Here is a 15,496-nt window from a genome sequence, read left to right on the forward strand (position 1 = left end):
CGATCACGCTATCTTGACGTTGTGACGGCGGTGCGCGAACTGCGTGTAATCAGCACAGCTCGCATCCATCCTGATATAGACGTTTCCTGGATTGTCAAGTGGCGGCTGTCGGTGACACTGTTAATTTGATCGGGCAAGACGTTACGTATCCGTTTTCGTTCCCGATCTGCGGAACGTTGTACCGATCATTCGTTCTTCCGCTATCGCGGAAGACAACAACAATAATAATAATAATAATAATAATAATTTTCGAGGACGAACTTTATCGAATCTTCTCGAGGGATAAAGAGTGACGGTGCAGTCCTCACCTCTCCCTCTCCCCCTTTCCTCCCCAGTTTTCCAAAGTTTTCCAAATGAAAAATTTAAAAGGCGACCGACGACCGATCGACACCGAGGTATCGAAACATCCGTTTAATATTGGAAGGGAGGGTGGGACGCCTATAGCAGGCAGATTTTAATCCTTGTCGTACCCGTGAAGGGAAGGGAACGATGCTGAAGTGACTTGAAGTCTCTTCAGGCGAGATGCTTAATTCCACCCCGTTCTTCTGCAACCACCCTCCGGCTTCCCCCCCTCCTCCTCCCCCTCCTCCTTCTTCTCCTTTTGCACCCCTCGAGGAATAATCCTCTGTTCTTTAATTCTTCTCCGTCGGATGGACTGAAAATTGTATCTAAACGTTGTACAAGTAAACGCTTATGCGTTGTTATCTACGCTTTTGGCGTGCGCGACGATTTTTCTCCGTCATCCTCCTCCTCCTCTTCCTCCTCCTCCTCCTTCTTGTCGCGGCGTGAAAAACCATAGTGAATCGTATCCATCTATCTATCTATCCATCCTACACTCTTCGCATCGTCGAATCATTTTAATCGAGGTGTATAAAAAAACGGGGAGACGTTTTCCTTTCTTTCTTTCTTTCTTTTTTTTTTTTTTTTTTTGTTTTTTGTTAATAACCAATAGTCGCGCGATGATCATCGTCGCGTGCTATCAATTTTCCAAGGTAACGTAGCATACGAAACGGAAAGATTTCTCCAGAGAACGGAAAATTCCGGAGGTCTGCAAGCTACACCCTCTTTCATCCCCTCGTCCCCGCCCTTTGCTTCCTTTTTTTCATTATTTTTTAGTATCCTCCCTGACAAATGTATCTGTGTCCTCGAGCGCGCTACGCCTTTCATCTCTCGTCTCTGCAGCCGGAGCACTTATACACTCTGTCCTCTCTCTCTCTTTATTCCACCCTCCCTCTCCTTTCCGCCGTTCTCTGTTTCTCCTACTCCTTCGTCTCTCACCCTCCCCATCTTTTTTCGGCCTCTTTGGTCTCTGTCCTTTTTCTCCTCGCTTCATACCACTCCAGTGTTTCGCGTTCCTCGCCTTCCGGCCTCACCCTCGTCGTTTCTCGTCTTCTTCTCCTCCTCCTCCTCCTCCTCCTCCTCCTCCTCCTCTGCTCCGCTTTTCGTCCCGTGTTTTCGAGAACGCCCTAGCATTCGCGAGCACCGAGTTAAAATACATCGTGATTTTAATACTTTTAACTTCTTCGTAATCCGCTTTGCACCTACACCACAACATCGGTTACAACCGTTACATCAAACGAATGTATCCATTCGGACACTTCTTCTTCTCTCCCAGACCACCTCTCCCCCCCTCGTCCTTTGCCGACGAATTCGTACGTCGGATGACGGCGTCCTCTTGAAACGCTCGTCGCCGCACGACGCGTCGTTTCGAATTGTTTCACCAGCGTAAATTTCACCGTTCGTTTCCACCGTATCTATCCATCCATCGTCGGACGAAAAAAAAAAGAAAAAAAAAAAAAGAAGAAAGAAAAAAAGAAGAAGAGGAAGAGGAACGAGTTGAATACGGATAGGGAGGGCGCCCCGTTCCTCCCCGATTTAGGTCGAGAATCGTGCGCGTCTCTGGTGTTCGCGCGCAGTCGACCGAAAACGCATTTGTTCGATCTGTCTTTAAGATAATCTTTCACCCCCTCCCCTCCTCCCTTTGTCTCCGTTATCTCAACTTTGCCACGGCGACGTTTCTACCTCGTAATTGAAATAATTACGCTCGACTCGTTTACATTCGAGAAAGTAAAAATTAGTAGCGAGGGTGGATAGACAGATGATAGCGGTGGCGAAGGGAGGGGCGACTGTGCGGCTCCGAGCGGGTTAATAATCGCAGGTAAGACCGAGGCAAATCCCACGATTGGCTCGAGCCGCGCGTTCAAAGGGGGGTTTCAGCCCCGCCACGTCGGTACGCGCAGAAGGCTGGTGAGTAAGTAAAGATTGCAAGGGGGTTGTTGTTGTCTTAATCCGTCTGTTTGTGGCATTAACCACGCCGCGTTAAGGGATGAACGCGCCTTGGACTCGCGACTTCCTCCTCCTCCTCCTCGTGTCTCTCCTTTTCGACGTCGTCCTCCCACGATTCCCTCTCTCTTTCTCTCTCTCTCTCTCTCTCTCTCTCTCTCTCTCTCTCTCTCTCTGTCTCTCGATCTTCGTTGGAATCGTTGGTCAATTCTCGTGTAACTGGGTTTTCTGGCGCGACGAAGGAAGGAAGGAAGGAAGGAAGGAAGGAAGGAGGAGAAGGTAAGGAGAAGTTGAAGGACAGGTGTGGACGCCGCGGCGGGCGCGGCCGGGTTTCCATTCGCGGCAATAGTTCGATAGGCGGCCGCGAATTTGAATGGGCGGCTTTCTGGCGTGGCGTGGAGGCAGCTCGCGTGGCATACATTCCGCCGCGAATCACCGTCGGCTGACACGTCTTGTGACGGGACGAGGACGTCCCTGTGTGCCGGAAACGCAACGTCCGGCGATAATGTCCGTCAACAGCGACGATGCGAACGTCCCGGCAAACAATGCGCCATTGTTGCCAACTTATTCCATTACAGATAACTCCCTCGTTCATTGTTTCTTCTCTCTCGCTCGCGTTCGCTCGTGTCTCCGAGCCTAGAATCCCTCCCTCCCTCCCTCTCTCTCTCTCGTTGTGCTCGAGAAACCGAGTATATATCTCTTTCTTACACCGCCACCCTCTCTCACCCTTTTGTTTCGATCGTCCTCCCCTTCCCCTCCACGCCGCGGTAACTCTCCTTGGTCGGTGGTTAAGGGATGCACCTGGGATCGGGAAGATAAAAGAAATTGTGCCAATAAGCCCGCACCGCCGATAATTGCCGCGATCAATCGTCGGTATAAACAGTTGGTTAGAAAAATGCACGTTTCTTAATGCACGCGCGAGTACAATCGATAACACCCCTCTTTCCTCTGCCCCCCCCCCTCCCCGGAATGGAGGAACTTTATCCTGGTATCTCGTATCCGGGTAATAGCCGAGTAATAATAATAATAATAATAACAACAACAACAACAACGGGGGATGGTTCAATTGGAACAGGAGGAGGAGGAGGAGGAGGATTCCAATTCTTTTGGAATGATCCGCTGTACTGCGTAAAGGATCTGTATCGCGGTACGTGCCTCCTCCACGCGAGAGAAGAACCGTAATCGTTCCCCCTCGAACGAGAGACAAAAATGATTGTTTTCAGGGAATCCCCTGAAAAAAACGCGGGACGACGACAACTGTGAAACGAAGAGAGAGAGAGAAACGTGCAAACTTCCTCGTGGCGACTCGAACTCTTTGATGCCACTCGTTTTCGCCGATAAAAATTTCGTAGGAGAAGGGGGCGATTGGAGCGCGTGGAGCAAGAGGGGGACGGATGAAGTATCCATCGGGGGGGGATCCCTTCACTCGTTGTGGATTGCTTGTTCCGCTATTTAAAAGTGTCCTCCGTGTGTACCGGGTAAAGTTAAGTCCCCTGGACCCGGCGTTAAACCCGCGACGAGGCTCGATCGACAATAGCACAACCGTGTTCGAGGAGGAGCAGGAGGGGGGGAGGGAGAGGAGGAGAAAGTGGCGCTGTTTAATATTAATAAGCCGGGGTGGCTCTGCCCTTGGCAGGCACGTAGATGCATATCAGGCCGGGCATTACAGCGGAGAGAAGAAGACGACTTGTACGCGGCTACCAACGCTAGACATTTTTCGCTTTCGAATTTGAATAGCGCGATTCTCGTACCCCTTCTCGATCCGCTCGTCTCGAGATCGTCCGCCCGCCTCGTCTGTCTCAACGCCGCTCTCGCAACATTGCGAAATTTCGCGTCATCTCGAGGGAAACGCGCCTTCGATTTCTTTTTTTTTTTTCCCTCCAGGTATATCGTAAATCGTCTTGTACATTATAACATTTCCTTGTTTCTCCATTTTTCCATTATCGAAATTACCATCGATTTGTATCGTTACATCGTCGTCGAATATTTAAAACGCGCGAGAGGAGCGTTGGATTAGCGTTACTCTAGTAACGAGTTTGGAACAATACCGCAGCTCGAGTCGCGGAAATAACTTCGTTATTTTCCCAACACCCGTATGATCGATATCGCATCCAAACACCGCTATTGATTTAATCGCGGCCGTATACCACCGCACGGTAATTAAAATTAAAACGCGACTCCGACGCGACCAGCGTCGCGAGCTGATGAGAACGAGAGAGAGAGAGAGTGAGAGAGGGAAGGAGGGAGGGGGGGGTACACACACCTCCTCCACTCTGTAACCCGCGCGTAAAAGGACGCGACGCGTGGAGGAGGGAACGAGGAGGGAGAGGGGGGGGGCGACGTACCCCCCGCGTAAAACGAATATACACGCGAAGAACACCCCTCCTTTAACGGGAGGGGGGGGGGGCGATTCTTTTGAGAGAAAGGGGACGAGAGGGACCACGGATTCGTTGTTGCGAGCATTGTCCGCCCATTTCGAAGTCTTGGGTTCGTAAACCATCATCGAACCCCCATGATAGGCAGGGTTGGTGAGCGCGTCTAGCGCGCGGAAGAGGAGAAGAGAGAAGCGCGTTAAAAACTCCTACGAGCTCTTTCCCCCTCCCCCCCTTTTTTTTCCTTCTTTCTTTTTCTTCTCCCTCTCCCTCTCTCTCTCTCTCTCTCTCCCCACGTCGCCCTTGGTTCGCGATTACACACGTAGCGGCGATTTAATGCAAAACGGTGCTTCGCTGCGAACCCTGAAAAAAAGGGACAGAAGCAGCGGCGGCATCGTCGTCGTCGTCGTCGTCGTCGTCGTCGTAGTCGCTCGTGCCGGGGGTGTGTTGTACGCGTGTACTCGTACGTAGTGAAGAATACTCGGACGCGTGTACATCACATGCGGGCTCCATTTCAAATTATTTCTTTTTCGCTCTCTCGCCATTTGCGAGAGTCCCGCACAAAGCCCATTTCCCTGAATCATCCGCTCCTCTGCGGCGCGCTCTTCCGCCACGGGCCATCGTTGAAAGAGAACGAAATCGCGTGTACGATCCGTCCTTCTTCCGGGATAAGTGACACGAGTCCTCGACGTGAACTTTACTCGTTTCGTTCTTTGTTCGTTCCGCCACGATCCACGTTTCCCTTTTCTTTTCTTTTCTTTTCTTGTTCCCCCCTCCCCTCTCCCCCCCCAAGTACGAACGAGTTGTGTTTCTCATTCACTCTCGTCGAATTTTTTCCGAAACGAGAACGACGCCCGATCGAATCGTCATCGTCGTCGTTCTCTTCGAGCAGCAAATCAAAGACGGGGCAGGGATGGCGCGTTGGGAAATAATTCGTTACTTAGGGGGGGAAGAGGTAGGTGTAACAGGCGTTTGCACGGAGATCACGGAGACTGTGGAGGTGGATCTCGTGCATTCTCGTCGCTAATCAATTAGCGCGGGGTAAAGAAGGTTGACAAATAATTTGCCCGCGGTGTGCGGGGTGATCACGGTCCTCCTCTCGGGCCTCAGAGATGCCTCCAGGCTTAAAAGCCAATATATCAGAATAATAACTTGTCCATTAAAACGCTTAAGTAGTAATAAGTACGCGAGCCTAACTGACAGCCACTTCCAAGTTGCCGCGGATTAAAGTGTCCAACTTCTCGAATTTATTGGACAAAATAAATAATAAATTCGTATTCGCGCGAGTAACTTTTCGTAAAAAACTTATGTAAAACTATGTACTTTTTTTAAATTTCTATTTGTATTTCTTTCTTTTTCCCCCCTGGTCTCTCTCTCTCTCTCTCTCTATACGCGTAAATAATTTTCTCTCTCGCGAAAATTCGCTCGATCGTCCTTTTAATTTCGTGTCTTCGAACCGCGACGGCTCGATGATCCTCCACGACTCGAAGATTCAATTACCGATAGACGAGATCACGACACTTTTAATTCCGAAAGAAGGCGCGTACGTGCTTTATTGACCTTCGACTTATCGCCGATCGGGGATCTTAATACGGTTTTTTTGGCAGGAGGGGGCACATCGAGGCGAATATCTTCTCCTCGTACGATTAATTGCGTAAAATATTCATCTTCTCTTTTAATGCTCCAACGCGATAAATTTCGTATCGAGTACCAATAATCTTCCTCCTCCTCCTCCTCCTCCTCCTAGGATTTTGCTAAAAAATAAACGAGCGAAACGGAAAATATATATGCTCTCGATACTCGAGAGCGTGCGGTACAGCATATAGTAGAGTAAGACTCTGTAAGAAGTGTGCACGAATTCTCGAGACGTGGAAGGAGACGTTCCACGTATATACACCAATACGGGAATATAGGTAGGCTCGAATAGGTTCTTCTCGAAAGAGGCATTAGGGGTGGTAGATCAGATCAGGGCGGCGGGCGCCATTGCTGGGCGAAGCAAGAAATTCCGCCCAACTCGGATAGAGAGCACTCGGGAACAAATCGAAAATGGATTTCTTCGAGCTTCTTCTTCTTCTTCTTCTTCTTCTTCTTCTTCTTCTTCTCGTAGCTCGGAGCTAGTCGAACGAAAGCATTTACCAGTTTATTCGCGGCTGCCTGTACACCCGACAGCCATCTTCCAGGCGTCTCGTGGCATGAAAGTTGCAGGCGTCTTTCGAGCTACGCCCATACGTGGCGGCCACGCGTCCGTGTGCGGTTCCAACCGCGTAACACATACGCGCGAAAGGCTACTTCCACTCAGGTAAAACCTGTCCGTGGTTCCTCCAACCAACTTCTTCTCCTCGCCTTTCTCCTCCTCCTCCTCCTCTCTCTGTCTTTCCACTACCTTCTTTCGGTGGATGCGAGAAGGATGCGGGGAATGAGGAGGAGGAGGACCAAAAGGTATCTCTTTGGCGAAATACGTATCTTACGTGCCTCCATATTCCCGACTTACGTACGTGGAATATTCGAGACCGGTCGTTGGACAACCTCTTCTCTCTCTCTCTTCGAGACGATGTTTCGAGCTTGCCCTTCGCTGTGGGAACAAATTTTACGCCCCCTCGAATCCACGAAATTTTTCGACTCGAAGCGACATTTCCGACTCTCCGTTTCCTTTCAATTATTTATAAAGCAACGACAAGGGGGCGATCAATATAGCCAGGGATAATCTAAATTCTTGTTCAGGAAGAAATCGTGGACCCCTATCGGTTCCTTTCCATCTCTGCCCCCATAATGACACCGTGTTCGTTAACGCCGAAGGTGAAACCGAAATTGTTGATTCGCTTATTCCGCGATCTTGGATCATTTCGAATAGACGATGCTGGAATGTTTAAGGATTAATATCGTCCATTTTGGAGAAAACTCGCGCGCGCGCGCGCGCGGTGTGTGTGTGTGTGTGTGTGTGTGCGGTCTCCTCGGCGAAAGGGGCGGTGGTACTGCGACAAAGAGACGGGAAGAAAGGGGGTTGGTTCGAAAAACAGGGAGTCGGCGGAAGGCAAGAAGAGGAAGGCGAGAAGGGTGCGTGCACACCGTACACGTCACGAATTCGGCGTCGCCCCGCTAGGAATCTCGCGTTTCACCTGCGTTTTCCACCTGTCCTCCTGGGGCGTCGCTCTTGCAAGCTCCACCTACGACCCTCCTAGCAACGGGCGTGCGTCCAACGACGTCACGGGCTTTCCCAGATTCCCATTGGTCCCGTCGTATCGACGCGGCACAACCGACGTTCCTTGTATTTTATTATTTTACTTACGTGCCTATCGTACGGCCTCCAATGCATGCGCCTTTCCTTCTTTTTTTCATTCTTCTTCTTCTTTTTCTCTCTTTTCTTTCTTTCTTTTTTTTTTTTTTCTCTTCTCCTCCTCCTTTTCGTACCTTGACTGTGCTACCACGCCGCATTACGCCGTTCCGTTGCTACCTTTTCGAGGCGGGGGGAGGGAAGGAGAGAGGGTAGTTTTCTTCCTTCCAAACGAAAATACGTTTTTTTACCAATCCCCATTTTGTTTCTTTCCATCTTTCCCGTATTCCCCGAGTATCCACTTTCGAGTTCCCTCCTCCTCCTCCTCCTCCTCCTCGTTCCTTCTTTCTTCATTCGTCTTCGGCTGCCTCGAAGTATGCATGCGTCATATCAAGCATCACAGGGGGAGGGGAAAACGTAACGCGAGGATCTCTCTTTCTCTCTCTTGGTATCCTTGGTTCGAGGATAATAAACGAGAAGATGGATATCGATTAAAGAAAAGAGGGGGTGAAAAATTTGGTCGAACGATTATTCCTTTATTTGTGTTATTTGTGGAAGGATTTACCCTTCACACCGTTTCGTTTAATGGCGTGTGCCATTTCGTTCGAGACTTTTAAGGGAGGTCACGGAGGGACCGTGCTCGGTCTCGAGAGTTTAACGATCGCCGGGGTGGTGTGCGAAGAATTCATCTCGGGAGTGGCTCAAACTCTCTGGATTATCGCGCGTGGAAATCTAAAAGAAACACGGTCAGAAATTTGCAACGTTCGATTAGCGCAGAGAGGAAGAGGGAAAGGGAAAAAAGCGCAGGATCATCCTCTCTAAGGATCTCCTCTAAGGAAAGAAGAATGGCTTTCCCGGTCACGTTCCAGAGAGGAACGCGTGTACCCTCCCCCCCCCCCCCGTTACACGTTCGTCTAGACAACATCCACTGCTTGTTCCCCCCCTGTGCCCCCCATCCTCGTCTGCTTCCTCCCCAACACGAACCGATTGGTTACCACCTTCTGGTTGCGAAACGACAGGGTAACGCGCCGCCTAAAGACATCTAAGCCGCAGGGGTTAACCCGGCACCTGGTGCACACTCCCACGAGACACTGCTTGCTATTCGTCCTGCACACCTCCACCCCACACTACCACCTCCTCGTCTTACCTTGCCTTCTTCCTTTTACATCGTACCGCTCTTATATATCCCTTCTCTCCGCCGCCGCGATTGTCTTTTCTCCGCCGAGGAGGAGGAGGAGGAGGAGGAGGACACCAGACTTTGCCTTTCCTTCCTCAACAGAAAGGAACAAAGCTAGCTTCCAAATCGAATCGTTCGTTCTCTATCTTACTCGCGCTTCCCTTCCCCAAATTTTTCGAAATTTTTCGAAAGACGATCCCCGTGGCGGGAATTTACGCGCTCGTTCTATCCCTCTTCTTCTTTATCCCAGCTTTTATAAATTTCCCTCCTCGAGGATGCAGAGGTGTGTTGGGGCGACGCGTGTTTTGCACACACGCTTTGTTACGGCGGTGTCGGAATCCAATAAGACAGTTGATGCAACCTGGTCCCGTCGTAAAACAAGGCAAACAAATTTCGAGATCCCGATATCCCCGAGCTGGATATACGTCTCCGATATAAATCGAGGGCAATAAAGCACGATCGGATAAATTAGCCGTAGGAAAAGGAAACTCGGCTCTCGAAACCGGTCTTTGACTGGTGGTCTTCGCTCGAGCCGACGCAGGCTGGGCTGGGGACGATCGTCTCGTTCGGAGTTGATGGGATAGTTGGAGAGATCGATTCATCCTTAATTAATTATCGGTCTCGCCCTCTGGGAGCGTTACGTGTATATACGCGCGCGAGATTTTGTTGAAAACTCGTCTCGAGTTGGAGGTGTTGGTTGGCCTATTTACTTCGATACGGCCATCTTTGGTGGCCACCCAGTCGTCTGGGAAGTTGAATTGCGTTTAATATTACAGACACAATCAGGGCGGGCCGGGCATCGCCTCAAGATTAACCATCGTGCGTTAACCACGCGTTCCAGCGATTTCGATCAAAATTGCAAAGCGTGTCCCTCGTGCGTCATCGCATCGACACCAGCCAGGTATGGAATTGGAGAAAAATTCGATGACGAAAGCATCAACATTCTCCAGAATCGATGAATGTTTGATGGACGATCGATGTGTATACCTACGTATATATATATATATATATATACGAAGAGCGTCGGTTTTGGGGGGATGTAAATCTTGGAAGGAAATTGGAGGAGGGAAGGTGGAGAGAAATGTGTATCGGGGTAAAGCGCGGCTCGACAAGATGGACGATAATCGTCATTTCGATAGCGGAGGAGGCACTCAGCCTTCCGCCAAATGCATGCAAAGAGACCTGCTCGATGCACTCTCCATAAAATCCCGTGTTATACGAGATCACTTAAGGGGCAAGCCCCTAACGAACGAACGCCGTTACCTTGTGCCACTGTTTAATCTAGGCTTTTATCAACCGAGAAAACTTTGGAAAAGTCTTCGTTCGTGTCGTATCTTTTACCGACTTCACCCCCCCAAGATCCAGGCGGGGGACGTTAATTTGCTGGATCTTAAAGATATCTCGTGGAACGCGTTTCACAAAGTAATGCTGCACTCGTTGGCCCCTTAAAGCTAGCCAGCTTAATGCTAAAAAAAATCGTAACGTTTATCACGAGCGGTTGTTACGTTCGCAGCAAACTCTCGTTAAAATTTGATCACGGATTTCCTAATAATTCGTAATAATCTCGTTACGCCTCCTTCGTCTCGAGCCAGCTTATTATTATCGGTTAATTTCGTGTTAAAATTGTGGTTGGGGAGACAGCAACGACCAACACCCGTGTTTCAATGGGACAGGTAAATGGGACCACTTTATTAACCGGGCGAACAGACCGGCCGATTAATTCAACATCTTGGATGTTTAATGATCGATTTCACCACCCCTCCATTGGCAAGGCTTATCGTTATGATTCGCGTCCAATGCTAATTAAAGCATCTCTCCCCTAATTTCGATCGATCCCCTTTTTCGAAGATCACGTTTCGACCGACGCGGGATTTCGTCCACGATCCATTCGGCGTAGGAAAATCGCGTCATGTCGGGGGGGGGGAAAAAGGAGTAGAGCGCGGGAGAATGTAGGTCGTCTCGTCTCTCTTTGTGCAGGCGCAATTAATTCAACAGGATCCGTAGGAAGGGAAAGGCATCCCGGGGGAACTATTCGCGAGTCCTTCGGGGTATCAATTGGCGTGCTCGTCCAGGTCGACAGCTACGATAGCGAGACGCATTGTCCACCGCTTCAGGCGCGGTCACTTCCTTAATATTGAATAAGCTGCCGACCCAGCTACCGCACAAATGGCGGCGAAATATTGACGGCTTCGTTGCGCAATTCGTGGCTCAGCTGTATACGAGAATTGGATGGATTGGATGGGAGGGGGGAAAAAAGATAATAAATGTCGTCCTAGGTTGTCCTAGGTTGTACGAAACGCAATGCGTATAATTCTTGTAATTTCTTCTCATCCATTTCACGTGATTTTTTTTTTTTTTTTTTTTTTTTACGCAAGGTGTACGATTTTGGCTGTGACTCACCGTGTATACTTTGAAGGAAATGTTACGTGTATTTATTACTACGTTACTCGTTACTACGATCAGCAATTTTATCCATCTTAAATCTAATGTTCGTATAAATCGTATCGATCATTCACATTGTCAAAAAATGGATATTTTCAGACGAAGAATTGTATCGTTGTTGAAGAACGGAAATGTAAACTAGTAGTCTTTAAACGATTTCTTTGTTTATACACTAGACAAACTAGTTTAATCTTTCACGAATCTGTGACATCTCGTATAAAAAGGAAGAGGCCCAACAATTAGTTGGACGCCTATATAATTTAGAGCTTCGTCCCTTGCCTTTACTAGAGATAAGAGGCATCCCTCGAGAAGGATAAATATATCAGTAGCCGTGCCGTAATTATCGCGTTTTGTATGAATTTAGAAAGGTAATCGGGCGTTGACGAGATCAATTAGGACTAGGAGAGAGAGAGAGAGAGAGAGAGAGAGAGAGAAATCTGGCGAGATAATCATTCTAAGAGGAATTCTATCGGAAAGATCAGAAGGAATTTCGAAGAATTTCCGTCCAGCCAATCTATCGGTCGCGGGTCACGTTCAGATTTTCCCCGGCAAATTAAATTTTCCGAATCGCAAGACACGGCGGGCCCATCGATGCGAGCATTCCTCGCCATAAATCATAATCAATCGCGTCTCCATCGACATTCGATTCCGATTGCGTACCCTTTTCCCTCCCAATTGTTTCCCTTTCCAATTTTTCACATTTCCCTCTTTCATCGAGCCCCTAATTGCTCTTCGTTCGAGGAATCCTCAAAGTCTAGTACGTTCTTCTCTCTCTCTCTTTCTTCGAGGAAAATCCCAAGATTCATCGCGATCGTCGGTTGGTCAGCGTCGCGAAAAATAGCGGAGATTAGCGGACGCGATCTCTCACATAAGTTCTTATAAAGAAGGAGGCCGCGTAACTCGAGGCCTTCCAGGTAGAGAAAAATCGGTTTTTTCCCGAAAGAGGAAAGAGTTTCTCTCTTGCAGGGACGAAAAGACGAATTTTTGATGCTAGACGTTTGATTAACTCGCGAAAAACGTGGAAGGATTCATCGGATTGAAATTCATCGCGTCGTGATATATTCCTCCACCGTACATACGAAGAAATAAAACGATCGTCAGTCAATAGGAATGTGTCTATTCAAAAAAACGCACCCTGTCTCTCTCTCTCTCTCTCTCTCTCTCTTTCCCTTCCCCTTTCGAAGAAGAGCTTTTCGAAGACGAGTACGTACGCGGCTTTCTCGCAGACACTCTTAAATTTGCGGCCCATTGTGATGCACAACGAAAAGGAAGACGGAAGTCGCTCACTTGGCAGAAGTAGCGATACCGTGTATTATGACGGTTCGGTACCGACAACGGTTGGAAAGGAGGAGGAGAGGAGATGGGTTGGAGGAAAGAGAGCGGACTCTTGTATGCTGGGAGGGGAGGGACAGTCGACTTTGGCGAAACCAGAATCGGCCATTGTTCGTTACGAGTGGCTATCTCGCTGGACATTTCCGTACCCGAGTAGGTACACATACCCTGGCCACTGTGGCCTACCAGATATTTCGATCCTCGTGCTCGAAACCTCCCATCGAATATCGTGCTCGACTTCTCGATGTCGGTCGGTGGGTACGTGTTTACCGTTAATCGTTCAATCGCCTAGTAAAACAATTTTTTTCGTTTTATACCCGTCATTTCCCTCGTCTTTTCGATTTTTTTTCCTTTTTAAACCAATGTTCCATTCGCGAAACATTCGAACTGGATCGAACGCGTTTATATCGAAAGACGGAGAGGGACAAATTATTATTATAATTTGTCCAAGTATCTTTGTAGGGAAGACGGAAAGAAAAACGTTAATAACGTCGGTACAATTGTAACACGTTTCCGGGCCAGTATACGATGGTTATCGCGGTGGTTGTCGCTAAATCGTGCTCGAAATTCCTCCGTTCTACGTCATTATGGAATTCAGACTGCCAACAACGATGCCTACTTGCCGGATCGAAAGAAACTTATCGCTCGGTAAAATTTCATAGGGACCGTTATATATGATCGTTAACGAAGAATTTCAAGCGTTTTTCGTTACAGACTCTTATATCTTCTTATATTATCGAGAAAAGCATCGTATCGTGCGAAATTTCGAACTCGAAAACACACATGTACACACAATATACGTATAACGTATATAATTGCGGCGAATACAGATCGAATCCTTGATAATTAAGGAGGTCGATGCCTGTCCAGGATGGACGAGCACGGACAGGGCGTGGTTGCAGTAAACGTCATCGGCAGGACACTAGACGTCATGGGCCACACGAGTATCGCATACGCGTCACATTTGCATGATCCTGTATACGCACACTACGCCCGGCCAGGAACAACGGATGCACATTGCGACGCAATGTGTTACCCTCCCCGTCGAGTGGAGGACTCTTGCGCCGAATTTTGGACGCCGTTAAATGCGTGTTCCATAAGCGATAGCTTGTTTGGATTTTCGTTGGATCGTCGCGAAAACCAACCGCGATAAGATAAGGTCATTATTCGTCTTCTCTGCGAAGATGAGCAGGATCGAGCGCGTATCTGACGATTTTGGCCCGTTAGCAGCCGATCATTTCGAGATTCGAAAATTCGAGATACTATTTTTTTGAATGGCGCAAGGAGCAACGTCGAACAGCTTGCCGATTTTTAACGGGAGAAGGATCGATAACACGAATCGATGTATCGTGCGCTCGCTAATAGCCATCGCACCCGTTTCCAGGATGATCGCTATTAATTCATTGGGTTGGTGAATGCTTCATGAGAAGAGTGTCCTGATGAATTTCCGCATCAGAGGCGGAATCGCGCGTGGATGGATTATCGTCGCGGATTATCTAATGGAAACATTTCATTTCTCCCGATCGCGCGGCTTCTCCTCGCCACAGAATCGCGAGTTTCTCTTCCCCCGTCGAGAAAACGAGCGGATCCTCTCTATCCACGCTGACGGAATTCGAAATTTCCACCGGCCGTAATTTCTTGCTTTCTTCATTCTTGCTTCTACTTCTCTACGTGTTATATATATATAGAATTAGAAAGAAACTTTTTAATCTCTGTCTCTCTCGTCTACGAGAAGAAGAAGGGTGGGAAGAGGAAGAAAACGTCCGATAATCCACTCGGCGTTGTATATAAGCGCTAATAACCGACCGAAGAAACGAGGGAGAGAATCGTACGATGTATCCGCGTCACGAATACTACCTTTCTCTCTCTCTCTCTCTGGAGATGGTATTCCCACCCAATAATACTTAGCTCGACGGTAAATCTTCGTTAATTCGTGCCTACTTCCTTCGATTTCCACCCTCCCCCTCCCAGCGCGGTACAAAGGCAGGCGTTATTCCGGCCGGGGCAAGATCGTTCATGAAGCCGCGCTGCTCCATTCTAACCATTCCATGCCACAGGAATGTCAATACTACTCCCTCCCGTGCAACCCATCCTCCCATCCGTAGTCGCATTGACGTATCCGTTCTCGGTCCAAGTCATCCGGAACCGCTCAACCTGACCCCTTTCTTCCCACCGTCCGTACCCTTCCACCCCGGCCAGAAACGGGAACGCGCCGCTGGGATACCCTGCCGGCCCTACCACGATAAACCTACCCTCCTCGTAGTACCTTCCTTCCCTTCCTCTCCAAGCCCACCAACCTCCTCGCGATGCAAGGACAATTCCTGATAGAGGAGGGAGAGAGTTTCGATGACGCGAAATCGCGAAGTATATATCCCGCCATTGTTTTCTCGCAAGAGGAAAGGACAAGGAGGACGCATCTCGTACCGGTACCAAATCCCCTCTCTCTGCTCCTCCTCCTCCTCCTCCTCCTCCACCCCTCTCCCTATCCCCCCTCGTGCCTCCGTCCCCCCTGTTGACGGTGTTGGTTGGTATCGGTTACGCCGCTTCGAAGGGGGTGAGAACGAAAGAAAGAACGAAAGGAAGAAAGAAAAGAAAAGGAAAGGAGGGGGAAGGGAGAGG

The sequence above is a fragment of the Apis florea genome, unplaced genomic scaffold (genome assembly GCF_048593485.1).
Source record: "Apis florea isolate Af1SG1 unplaced genomic scaffold, ASM4859348v1 contig_3587_pilon, whole genome shotgun sequence".
NCBI lineage: Eukaryota > Metazoa > Arthropoda > Insecta > Hymenoptera > Apidae > Apis > Apis florea.